This window comes from Medicago sativa, chromosome 8, assembly GCF_051527215.1.
Source record: "Medicago sativa cultivar Bolivia chromosome 8, Bolivia_mono, whole genome shotgun sequence".
Classification (NCBI taxonomy): Eukaryota; Viridiplantae; Streptophyta; class Magnoliopsida; order Fabales; family Fabaceae; genus Medicago; species Medicago sativa.
In genome coordinates, this window is record NC_140756.1 from 39,467,077 (window position 1) to 39,479,765 (window position 12,689).

General features: G+C 34.7%; 1 long non-coding RNA gene across 1 annotated transcript; it reads right to left on the minus strand.

Moving 5' to 3' along the window:
- Nucleotides 1-8,629: 8,629 nt before the first annotated feature.
- LOC146899025 (uncharacterized) lies at nt 8,630-11,240 on the minus strand. Its single transcript, XR_015021940.1, has 3 exons — nt 11,077-11,240; nt 9,869-9,954; nt 8,630-8,929 (listed from the first exon to the last, which is right to left on the minus strand). It is a non-coding gene; the product is annotated as an uncharacterized LOC146899025 (long non-coding RNA).
- Between the last annotated feature and the right edge of the window lie 1,449 nt (nt 11,241-12,689).

Here is a 12,689-nt window from a genome sequence, read left to right on the forward strand (position 1 = left end):
AAGAAGATAGTACCCATATTGTGAATAAAAGTGGTACATAAATACTCCTTCAAAAAAAAAAAAAGTGGTACATAAATACATTAGTTTAAACATTTGATGAGTTAAATTATATGTCTTAAATTATAAGTTACTTTACAATATCAATAAAATATTAATGTTATTTTTCCTATTATAATCTTAACTATTTATAACTCTCTCTGCTTTCAATTATTTAATTTATCTTTGTCATAACACATGTTAAATGCTCAAAACGTCGTATTATTTTGCATGGAGGGAGTAATAATTATGGTCCATTAAATGAATTTGAATGTCATAATTATATGGTTTGTTACTATTTTTTCTAATAATTTGAATGTCATTTTAATTGTGAACATTGTATGTTTTAGATTTAAATTTTGGAAAAGATAAAAAAAAAAATATGAAAAGCAGCAAGAGTGAGAAGTGCCACATAAACAAGCTGTGTTGTGATTGAAAATTAAGAGGAAATGCATTTAATATTTTGCTTGTTGAAAAAGACTCAATTATTATTAGTTTAGATTAATTCTTCTTTTGTGATACAAAATTACCGGATTCATTGAAAACAGTGATTGCATAAAAACAAATAATGGGTATTACATTTATTCAACAAAAAATAATGGGTATTACATCTTCTAATCCGATCCAAGTAATTGGTTTTTGCAATCAGAACCAACTAAGACAGGGGCGGATTTACCATCCAGCTAACCTGGACACGCGTCCGGGCTCAACCCATACTCTCTTTGTGTCGCTACAAGATATTTACAAGAAATAGTTAATAAATATAAAATGTGTGACAGAGATATCACACAAGCTGATTCGTCCTAGTGGTAGATGCGCGTGTTTGCATTGCTTAGGTTGTGGGTTTGATGACACCCAGAACTCACATTTTCTCTTTAATTGATTTTTTTTTTCCTTTTTAATTCTTTTTTTAAGCCAAAACTCATGTTTTTTCTTTAATTGATTTTCTTTTCCCGTTTAATTCTTTAATAATTTTCTTCTCATTTTTCTTCTTTAATTATTATTTGTTATTATGAGAGGGCTTTTGGATTGTTTGGACATAGTTTATGGATTTGAGACTGATATATCCCTAATCCTCTCTCCTATACAACCAAATTCTCCTTAACATATTAGATTATATATTTACAAATTCTTTTTTTTTTTATCTCTCTTATTTTAAATTGTACTTTTATCGACAAAATGACGAGTCTCTTTTATTTCGATTTATGACCATTTATATATTATGTCACTTGTGAATTTGCGGTCAATATTTTGCCCAGGCTCGATAAAAATCCTGGCTCCGCCACTGAACTAAGATACATACATACATGTGTGTCTGTGTGTATGTGTCTATATATATATATATATATATATATGGGGTTTTGCTAGAAGCCACCCATGAAGGTGTCTTTTAGCAAGCCACACCTCAAGTTGTGATTTCCACTTTTTAGTTATAACTTTGCTAAAAGACACCTTCATAAAAGGTGTCTTCTAGCAAATCTCATATATATATATATATATATATATATATATATATATATATATATATATATATATATATATGGTTTTGCTAGAAGCCACCCATGAAGGTGTCTTTTAGCAAATTACACCGCTTAAAAGTTACACCAATGTTACACAGTTCAATATCGTTTTACTCGATGCATATTTTTTAAATTTGACCGTTGGATTGTAAGTTTATATCACATAGATCATCCACGTAAATTTTTACAAAAATCTAAAATCGTTTCATATGTAATTGAGATACATCAAGATTAACGATTTATGCACTTTTATATAACGTACACCGTTAAATTTGTTGTATCTCAATAACATATCAAATGATTTTAGATTTTCGTAAAAATTTACGTGGATAATCTATGTGATATAAACTTACAATCCAACGGTCAAATTTAAAAAATATGCATCGAGTAAAATGACATTGAGCGGTGTAACATTGGTGTAATTTGATCCCTCCACATATATATATATATATATATATATATATATATATATATATATATATATCAAGTGAGAGGAGTTATTATCAGCCTTTGGATGAAAATGAAGGGTTGAGATTAAATTGTATGGATTAAGTGAGTCACGTGACTGCTGTTTGCCAAAATTAGATGTTGTTCCACCTTCTTTGTCTTTCATCTATTTTCCCCTCCTCCCAATTTCGACAGACAAGGGAGCAAGAGGAGGAAAGTTGATGTAGGGGACGCCATGGATTCTTTTATTCAATGTACCATTTTTTTTTCTTTGGTGCAAAAACAGTTGAAGATTCATCTTCCCAAATTCCAAGAGCAACCAAACCCATTTTTGTATCTACTATTTTATTCTTCTTTTTTGTTTGCTTTTACAAATTGTTGGGTGCAAAAAAAATTAAACTAAAAATTGTTAATCTAGAAAACGTGTAATTGGAACTAAGATGAAAAATCATTGTTGTTTTGATTAGATTAAAAGATTATAGGTTTTTTAGATTACCAGTTATTGTTAGTTCGATTGGGAGTTGAAGAAATAAAGACAAAAATTAATGGCGTTCGTAACAGAGAATAGGAAGAAGGAGGGGGTAGGATTAAGGAAGAGGCGCGTAGACCTAAAACGAAGCACGAAGGCCACATAAGAAGAAATCTGTGTCGGAGTTGTACGGTGTTGTGAACTAAAGAGCAACGGAAACTGAAAAGATCTTTGTTGAAAATCAATTCAATTCATTTCCTGCCCCATTGTTGAAAATAAATTTCTAGCTTGTATGAATCAAATTAAGATCCATTGTCGCTTGTATGAATCTTAATTTGATTGTTTGTTGGAACAAAATGTGTTTAACATTACCCTTTAGAGTTTAGATGATAACAAGGTATTAAAAATTGTCAATTGGATATGCTAATATTTGTTTAAGTGTGCAGGACCATAGACAAAAAATTTAGTGTCTCTTTAAAGCTTAGGTTCTGAAAGAACAAATGAGAGAAATGGAATCAACAAGAAGGAAGCTTGAAGCATCTGAAGGGAAGAGGTTCTGAAGACAAGTGCTCCTGAAGTGCTGATGTCATAAGAAGCACCTCATTAGAAGCAAGATCACCAGAATCAGATTTCATCAGAAGTTCTGAAGATCGTCAGGAGCTGAAGATCATCAGAAGATGAAAGAATTGGAGCTTCAAAGTTTGTTCAAGTGATTTAATCTCGCCCAACATTGCATAAGACTGGAAGAATAAAGCAACAACTAATGTAAGCGGATTTGAAGGCATTGGATGCTTATTCGTTGGAGAGAGTTGAAAAAGGACAATTACAAATTGTACAACCACTACCTCCACTACTTTGTTTTGTCTCTGCAACAGGACAAGAACAACAGCTATGCCTGCACCAGTGTTCCTCCAAACTTGGAATGGATTTGAAATTGATCCTTCATAGGACAATAACCATATCAAGCAAAAGATCATTGGTGATTTGATCAAGCTTCAAACGACTCTTTTTTTTATGTGCTGGCAATTTCACAACGTCTCTTTCACACCTCTATATAAAGGAGTGAAGACTTAGAGAATTGTAAAACTCAAAAACAATTTACAAGCGCCAAAACTCTGCTGAAATTGTTCTGCATCAAAAGTTCACTTAGAATTTCTTAACAACTTTCATATCTTAGAAATTCTAGAGTCTTAAGAGTCTGTATCTGATTTATATTGTGAACACCACTAATTGTATATCAAGTGTTCAACCTCAAACAAATTTCTTTGTAATTCTGTATGAATAGAAGTCTCTTGCAGTTGTGCTTGTGCGTAGGAAGTCTCTTGATTTAGTTCTTGAGCAAAGGAAATCTCTTGCAGTTGTGCTTGAGTAGTTTGAAGTATCTTGCTAGTTTTAGTAGTGAGCAATTGTAATCAGATATTACATTTGTAGTGACCTCTCCTTGGAAGTGCAACGTGGACATGACTACTTTTGGTTTGTGGAAGGAACCTGTATAATTGCTTTGTGTCTTTCTTCTCTCTCTCTGTCTCTCTCTCTGTCTCTCTCTCTCTCTCTCTCTCTCTCTCTCTCTCTCTGTGTGTGTGTCTGTGTTTTATCCGCTGCATTTAGAATCTGAACATCACTTCAGAAGTTGAACTCTATCTGTTTCTGACTAGTGATTTTAGTAAGAGAAAACGAAGAACTAGCTAACACAATTCAACCCCCTTCTTGTGTTTTTCTCACCTTCAATTGGTATCTAGAACCTTGGTCTGTTGTCTTAACACTTAACAGTGTAACAGAAAAAATCTGAGAAAAACATGTCTGGTGAAGGTTCCAGTTCTGGTTAGAACAACAACAATGTTCCAAAGTTTAATGGAGATCCTGAAGAATTTTCTTGGTGGAAAACCAAGTTCTACAGCTATGTCATGAGTTTATATGAAGAACTATGGGACATTCTAGAAGATGGTGTTGGTGACTTAGTCCTTAATGAAGAAGGAGCTGCTGTTGACAGAAAGAAACATACTCCTGAACAAAAGAAACTTTACAAGAAACATCACAAGATCAAAGGTTCACTTGTTCTTGCTATACCTCGTCCAGAGTATATGAAGATGAGTGACAAATCCACTGCAAGGCATTGTTTGCTTCTCTATATGCAAACTATGAAGGTAATAAGAAGGTCAGAGAGGCAATGGCTCTTATGCTTGTTCATCAGTGTGAGTTGTTCAAGATGAAGGATGATGAAAGTATTGAGGAAATGTACTCAAGATTTCAAACCCTAGTCTCTGGACTGCAAGGTTACTGCTATTGAGGAAAAGCTATGTTGCTTCTGATCATGTGAGCCAGATACTAAGAAGCTTGCCTGCTAGATGGAGACCTAAAGTTACTGCTATTGAGGAAGCTAAAGATTTAAACACTTTAAGTGTTGAAGATCTTGTCAGCTCTCTAAAAGTTCATGAGATAAGTCTAAATGAACATGAGCCTGCTAAGAAGATTAAATCTATTGATCTTCCATCTAAAGGGAAGTCATCAAAAGCTCTTAAAGTTATTGAATCTAAAGAAGAATCACCTGATGGAGATTCTGATTAAGATCCTACTGAGAAGATGGCTATGCTCTCCAACAAGATTGAGTATCTAGAAAGGAGGAATAGGAAGTTTCTGAGTAAGAAAGGTGGTTATAAAAGCTCCAAGAAAGAATAGCAGAAGGGATGCTTCAACTGTAAAAAGTCTGGACACTTCATTGCTGATTGCCCTGATCTTCATAAGGAGAAATCAAAGGACAAGTCAAAGAAATCAAGCTTCAACTCAAGGAAATTCAGGAAGCAGATTAAAAAGAGTTTAATGGCAACCTTGGAAGATTTAGACAATGAATCTGAGTCTGAAAAGGAAGAAGCTGGAGATGAAGCAAATGTAGTTATGAGGTTAATGACTACAGTGACTTCAGAAGCTGAATCTGACTCAGAATCTGAAGATGAAAATGAGGTATACTCTAAAATTCCCGGAGAAGAACTTATTGTGTCTCTTAAAGAGCTCCTTACACATTTTGAACTTAGAACCAATGAGTTGAAAGATTTAAAAGAAAAATATGTTTATTTAATGAATCAACAAGAATCAACTCTATTGGATCTAAAAGCTTTTGAAGAGGGACTTAGGGGCTTTGACTTCATTTGTAAAACCTATGAGGAAAAGCTCAAGTTTCTCTGTCAGAAGCTACAAGAAAAGTGTAATGAAAACCCTTAAGTAAACATGAAATTGCTTTTGATGATTTTATTATGTCTGGTATTGACAGAAGCAATGTGGCTTCTATGATTTACAACATTTATAGAAACAATGGTAAAGGGATTGGATTTTTTGAAGGGAAACCTAATGAAGTCAGTCTTAAAGCATGTTGTGAATGCATCAAGGAAGGGTTGAAAACCTTCTTTGTACCTGAAGGTGCTAAGTTTGAAATTGTGGTTCAGTCAGAACCTGAAGCTTCCAACTCTAAGGCTAATAATACTTCAAAGCCAAAGAACTTTAAGCCTAAGGTAATGAAAAACTCTGATTCTAAGACTTCAAAGATGAAGATTCTGAAGAGATCAGAACCTGTTTCTCAGAGTCTGTTGAAATCAGAGTCTGATATCTTAAAGTCTAAGTTTCAGGAGAACAAGACAGTTGTAGCTTCTTGTGAATCAAAACCAAAAGGTGCTAAACCTAAGGTACAGATCAAACAGAAGTTGTCAAACTCACAGCACAAGGTACAGGAAGTGAAGAGTAAAACTTCTAGTACTAACCTCAAAGGTCCCATAAAACCATGGGTACCCAAATCTGAAATTGTCAATAATGCAGATATGCCTAAGAGCAAAGGAAAAGCAAAAATCATGGTACCTAGACAACGGTTGCTCAAGACATATGACAGGGGAGAAGTCTATGTTTCTCACCCTCATAATGAAAAAAGGAGGAAATGTGAAGTTTGGAGGCAACCAATCTGGCAAGATCATTGGTACAAGAACTATTGGTAACTCCTCTATTTCTATTAATAATGTGTGGTTGGTAGATGGTCTTGAACATAATCTTTTGAGTATTAATCAGTTTTGTGACCATGGTTATGATGTGATATTTGGTAAGACCAACTGCACAATAATTAACAAGGATGACAACTCCATAGTGTTCAAAGGACAGATGATTGAAAATGTCTATAAAATCAACTTCTCTGAACTAGTTGATCAGAAGGTGATTTGCCTTCTATCAGTGAATGATAAGAAATGGGTATGGCACAGAAGGTTGGGGCATGCTAACTAGAGATTAATCTCTAAGCTTAGTAAGTTACAACTTGTCAAAGGCTTACCTAACATTGACTATCATTCAGATGCACATTGTGATGCGTGCTAGAAAGGGAAGATTGTGAAATCATCTTTTAAAACTGAAGACATTGTCTCAACCTCCAGACCCTTGGAATTACTTCATATTGATTTGTTTAGACTAGTTAGTACTGCATCTTTATATGGAAGTAAATATGGATTACTCATTGTTGATGATTTCAGCAGATGGACATGGGTTAAATTCCTGAGAAGTAAGGATAATGCTTATGATGTATTCATTAACTTCTGCACTCAAATACAGTCTGAAAAGGAAATGAAGATTTTAAAATTAAGAAGTGATCATGGTGGAGAATTTGAAAATGAGCCATTTGAAGCTTTTTGTGAAAAACATGGAATTTTCCATGAATTCTCTTCTCCTAGAACTCCACAGCAAAATGGGGTTGTAGAGAGAAAGAATAGTACTTTACAAGAAATGGCAAGAACCATGATTCATGAAAATAATTTGGCTAAACATTTCTGGTCAGAAGCAGTGAATACAACATGTTATATTCAAAATAGAATCTATATTAGACCTATCTTGGAGAAAATAGCATATGAACTCTTTAAGGGAAGAAGACCCAATATCTCTTACTTTCATCAATTTGGATGTACTTGTTACATTCTAAATATCAAGCTCTACCTAAAGAAATTTGATGCCAAGGCCTAAAGAGGAATCTTTTTAGGTTACTCTGAAAGGTCAAAGGCATACATAATGTATAATTCAGAGACATACATAATGTATAATTCAGAGACACTCTATGTTGAAGAATCAATGCACGTTAAATTTGATGACAAAGAGCTTGGAAATGAAACTCCAGAGCAAAGTGAAAATTTTGCAAATATACAGGTGCCTGAAGATACTTCAGAACCTGATCAGCTCCTGAGCCTGAAGAGAGTCCAGAAGCTGAATCCACTCCAGAAGCTCAAGTTGAAGTAGCTTCTGATGAAGCTCAAGATGTTTCTCAGCAAGCTAATCAATCCAAGAACACATTCAAGTACAAGTCTTCACATCTTGAGGATCAAATCATTGGAAATAAAGAAAGTCCTAGAAGAATAAGATCATACTTTGGACAAGAAGAGTCTATGATAGGACTGTTATCCGTAATAGAACCTGCTACAATTGATGAAGCACTATCAGATGATGGATGGATATTAGCAATGCAAGAAGAACTCGATCAATTTCAAAGAAATGATGTGTGAGATCTGGTACCCAAACCTCAATAGAAGAACATTATTGGAACAAAATGGGTATTTGGAAACAAGCTGAATGAACAAGGTGAAGTAGTCAGAAACAAAGCTAGACTTATCTCAAGGTTACAGTCAACAAGAAGGCATTGATTATACTGTAACATTTGCTCCAGTTGCAAGATTGGAAGCAATCAGGTTACTTCTATCATATGCAGTTAATCATGGCATAATATTATATCAAATGGATGTAAAGAGTGCATTTCTCAATGGAGGCATTTCAGAAGAAGTGTTTGTTAAGCAACCTCCTGGATTTGAGGATCTGAAACATCCTGACCATGTTTATAAGTTTAAGAAATCACTATATGGTCTTAAACAAGCTCCTAGAGCTTGGTATGACAGACTAAGTAATTTCTTGATCAAAAATGATTTTAAAAGAGGTCCGGTTAACACAACACTCTTCAGAAGGACTTTTGAGAAAAACATTCTTGTTGTGCAGATATATGTCGATTGTAACAGCCCGATTTTCAAAACAAGAGTGCATTTTTTTTTCTTTTTAAAATAACTCAATGCCATGCACTAAAGGATTCAGGATCGTCTTTAATTTAAAATCAGAGTAAGTAAAACATTTTGGAAGCATTACCAACAATACAATATGAATCAAATGTCACATTTTATAAACAATACTAGGCAATGAGCTTTTAATATCAAATCATGCACTGCGAAAGTATAAATTAGTGTTTGAGTATTCATTTCCTATGGTAGTATCATTTACAGCGGTGCCCAAACAAAAGAAGTAAAAATACATAAACATAAGACACCACAAGTAAAACATCTAAGCTGATCCTTAACTATGAACTGGGATGACATGGTACAAGATCCCACCAATGGCATCAAGCCTGACTGCCAAACAGCTACATCTCCAAAGCCTTTGCTATTCCCGCAAAGCACACTCCCTATTTGGATATGGGGCAAAGCCCGATCCACGAATTAATGTAAAGGGTCACGATCTAAAAACAACATAGTTACAAAAATACTGAAGGCATAACATACTAGCATGGTAAATAGCATCAACATAAACATTCCTCAATTAAAATATAATGATGCACAATTAGCCTAGCAAATGCAGACTCAATATGAGTGTGACACCTATCAGGGGTCGTCACATGAAACTGATTCCGGAATTGAATATCGCCACATAGGCCACCATAGGAGTGTTACATTCAAATGACTCTAGGATTGAATATCACCACAAAGGCCACCACTAAGGTGTTATCACCACAAAGGCCACCATAGAGGTGTTTTATTCAAATGACACTGGACTTTGAATATCACCACAAATGCCACCATTAAGGTGTTATCACCACAAAGGCCACCATAGAGATGTTTTATTCAAATGACACTGGACTTTGAATATCACCACAAAGGCCACCACTAAGGTGTTATCACCACAAAGGCCACCATAGAGATGTTTTATTCAAATGACACTGGACTTTCAATATCACCACAAAGGCCACCACTAAGGTGTTATCACCACAAAGGCCACCATAGAGGTGTTTCATTCAAATGACTCCAGAATAGATCAAGCCATACAGGCTGAATAACGCCACAAAGGCTACACCACGAAGGCATGTATACCACAAAGGCTAGAAAATGCCACACAGGCTAAACCATGAGGATTACAACTTTTAACATATCAATAGACATTTCATATATTTATTCACAAATCATATGAAAGCAAAGCACATCAACATATCATAATCACATTGATTGCAAACAAATCCCACATTGGGCAAACACATTCACTTAACATATTATATTCACAATACACACAATAGCACGTAAACCATCCAGGCATTTAAGTAACTATGGAGTTTCAAGAAAGTGCCCCTTACCTGAGCAAAGCATTCCTTACAACGTACTGCTCTACACTCGTAAGCATCTACAACAGGAACATCTCTAAACCCTCGAGCTAAGTATCCTAGCAGATACAGTGACTTAGGTAAATATCGGCTCTAAAACATTCTACCCGTTCTAGGCGAAATTCAACTCACTCGGAAATATGATCAACTTCAATAATTCCAAAAACTTAAATAAAATGTTTTCCAAAAGAGCCTTCGTCTCAAAATCCTTGAAAATACTTTAAGTCTTATCATGACCATAAACTTTCCAAAAGTGAGTCCAAGAAACTCTTTCCCATCAGAAACTTTTATTTCAAATACTCAATTATACAAATCATTTTGTTGTCAAGACAAAATCTCAAAATAACAGTGTTTCTAAAACACTTCCAAACACTTCGACGAGACTAATTTAAATAGTATTCTTCCTTGAAATTACACAAGAAAATATTTTCTCAAATACTCTAAGTCTTCTGAGAGACCTTAAAGATTTCCAAACAATTTGACAAATACTTTTCATGTTCAGGTGAATCCCAAAATATTATCCGTTTTGAAACATCTTTTCAAAACCACTAAAAAAAATAAGATAAAATGAATTTCACGAATTTTCGACAGAGTCTCCTTTGTGTTTACATCGCATACCAGAGCCTCTGGCTCAGTCAACCTAACACAAATTCACAGACAAAATATTTTCACCACTCAACAGTTCAAACATAAAAATATTCGAACTCTGATAGTGTCAGCAGTCACTTCCAGCGTCAGCTCAGACACATTATTTTTAGAAAATCATAATAAATTCATTCGTCGTCGGAACGTTGCAAACCATAGGTCCATTTCGACCGTCTCGACGACGCGAATCCACTTCTAAACTCATTTTCACAATTTAACAGTTTTAAAATGACGAAAATACCCTTGCACGGTTCAGCCCTTTCGTCCAGACAACATCTTTCAAAAACTAATCGGTTGAATCAACTTGTTTTCTCGTCTAAAGCATATATATCAAATAAAATTTACATTTCAACACTTTTCCAAGAACACTAAAATTTTAAAATGAACGGATCGTAAATTTTCTTTCAGATCTATACTCATACGAACTTACCCAACAACATTAATACATAACATCACGCAAGAAAATCGAAACTCGACACCTTACACCCACAAATGCTCAAAACCGAGATTTAAAAGAGGAAAACAGGGAGGAATACCTCATCTATTGACTGTGAATCACGCGTGAGAAGATAGGAATCGTCAAGGGCTTCGTTTTGATATCTCGTTTGCGCGATTCGGACAAGGAACGAAGAAGTTACGGCCCCGGAACGGTGGAGGATTGTGGGGCTGCGGGTTTGAGAGAGAAGTGAGGAGAGAGAAGTGTTTTGTGATTATGAGAAAAAGGTGGTAAGACCTCCTATATATAGTGTTTTAGTTTTGGAAATAAACCGAACCCGGTTCTTGTGGTTTAAGGCACACGTAACTGATAAAGTTCTATATAACTCCGATCAACTTCTAACCGGTCCCAAACATCTTAGAATTCCTTCTTCACTCAAAAACTACTATTCATCCTTTAATATTTTCTTATCGGAATTTTTTTCAACAGGTATAGTATTCCTAAATTCCCAAAACGTCATCTCAATGACAAGTAAATTCCTTGAATGAATATTAATGACTCCAAAGGTCCAATAATATTTCATTTGCAGACGAAAACATATTTGATTCTACCCCGAATCACCAACTCACAAAAATGCTCAAGATTAAGGAAAAACAAAATCTTGGCATATCACATAACACAAGTCACAAAAACATAGTCATTCTTAACAACATCATGAAAATCATACTCAATCACCCAGAATAGAAAAACAATATATGTGAGTCATTCCTAGATCTCACATAACTAACTTGCTCTTCAAGTTTCCATTCAAAATAATAGTTTTGGAATCAAAATAATTTTTCGACAAAATGTCATTTATTAACAAAGAAAACATCAAAACAAAATACAAACCCCTAAATTTAGTCGCAACTAAATTATGGGTCTTACATTACTACCCTCCAAAAAGAAGTTTCGTCCTCGAAACTAAGATAATAGTAACAACTTATCTAGTCATTACTACTACCAACAATGACATGACAATACACCTACTGTGACCCCTTACAAAGTCGTATAGACTTCAAACTCTAGACACACATCTAGACATCACAACTCGAGTACTCCACTCAGGATCACCTCAAAGAACACATAAATACAACACTAGGTCCCTCAAGAGCCTAGGTCCACAATCAAAATTCTTGATGTTTCCACGTCTACCCTCCAAAAATTTCACACTACAACACTGGATAAGATTGACTTGTTCCATTCAACATGATGTTCACTTTCTATCAACAACACATTAAGGATGATCAGTTCCCTAATTTGTCAATAGATAGCTAGCAGTCATGATGGTGGCGTAGACCATCTTAACCAAACTGTAATAGTGTTTCTTGCAACCTGCACTCAAGTCTATCCTAAGGCACAAGGAATATAATCATTCCAACATAAGATCAATTTCCATTAGTTTCTATAGTCATCTTGCTTCTTTTCGATAGAGAACAACCTCTAACATTCGACTAAGAACCTCCCAACATTCTCAAAATTTATTTATCAAGCCTCATACAAGGTTAAGATCCTCAATTCAAGCGCTATACTCCTTTAGCCTTCCATATCTATCATTTTAATCACATCTCTTAACGAAAATTCTCTCTTGAATTTTCTTCAGGCCTCATCATCCATTAGTTTTCCTCTCAGTTGAGGCCTCAAAACTACATAAACCTCTCGAATGTATCAAGT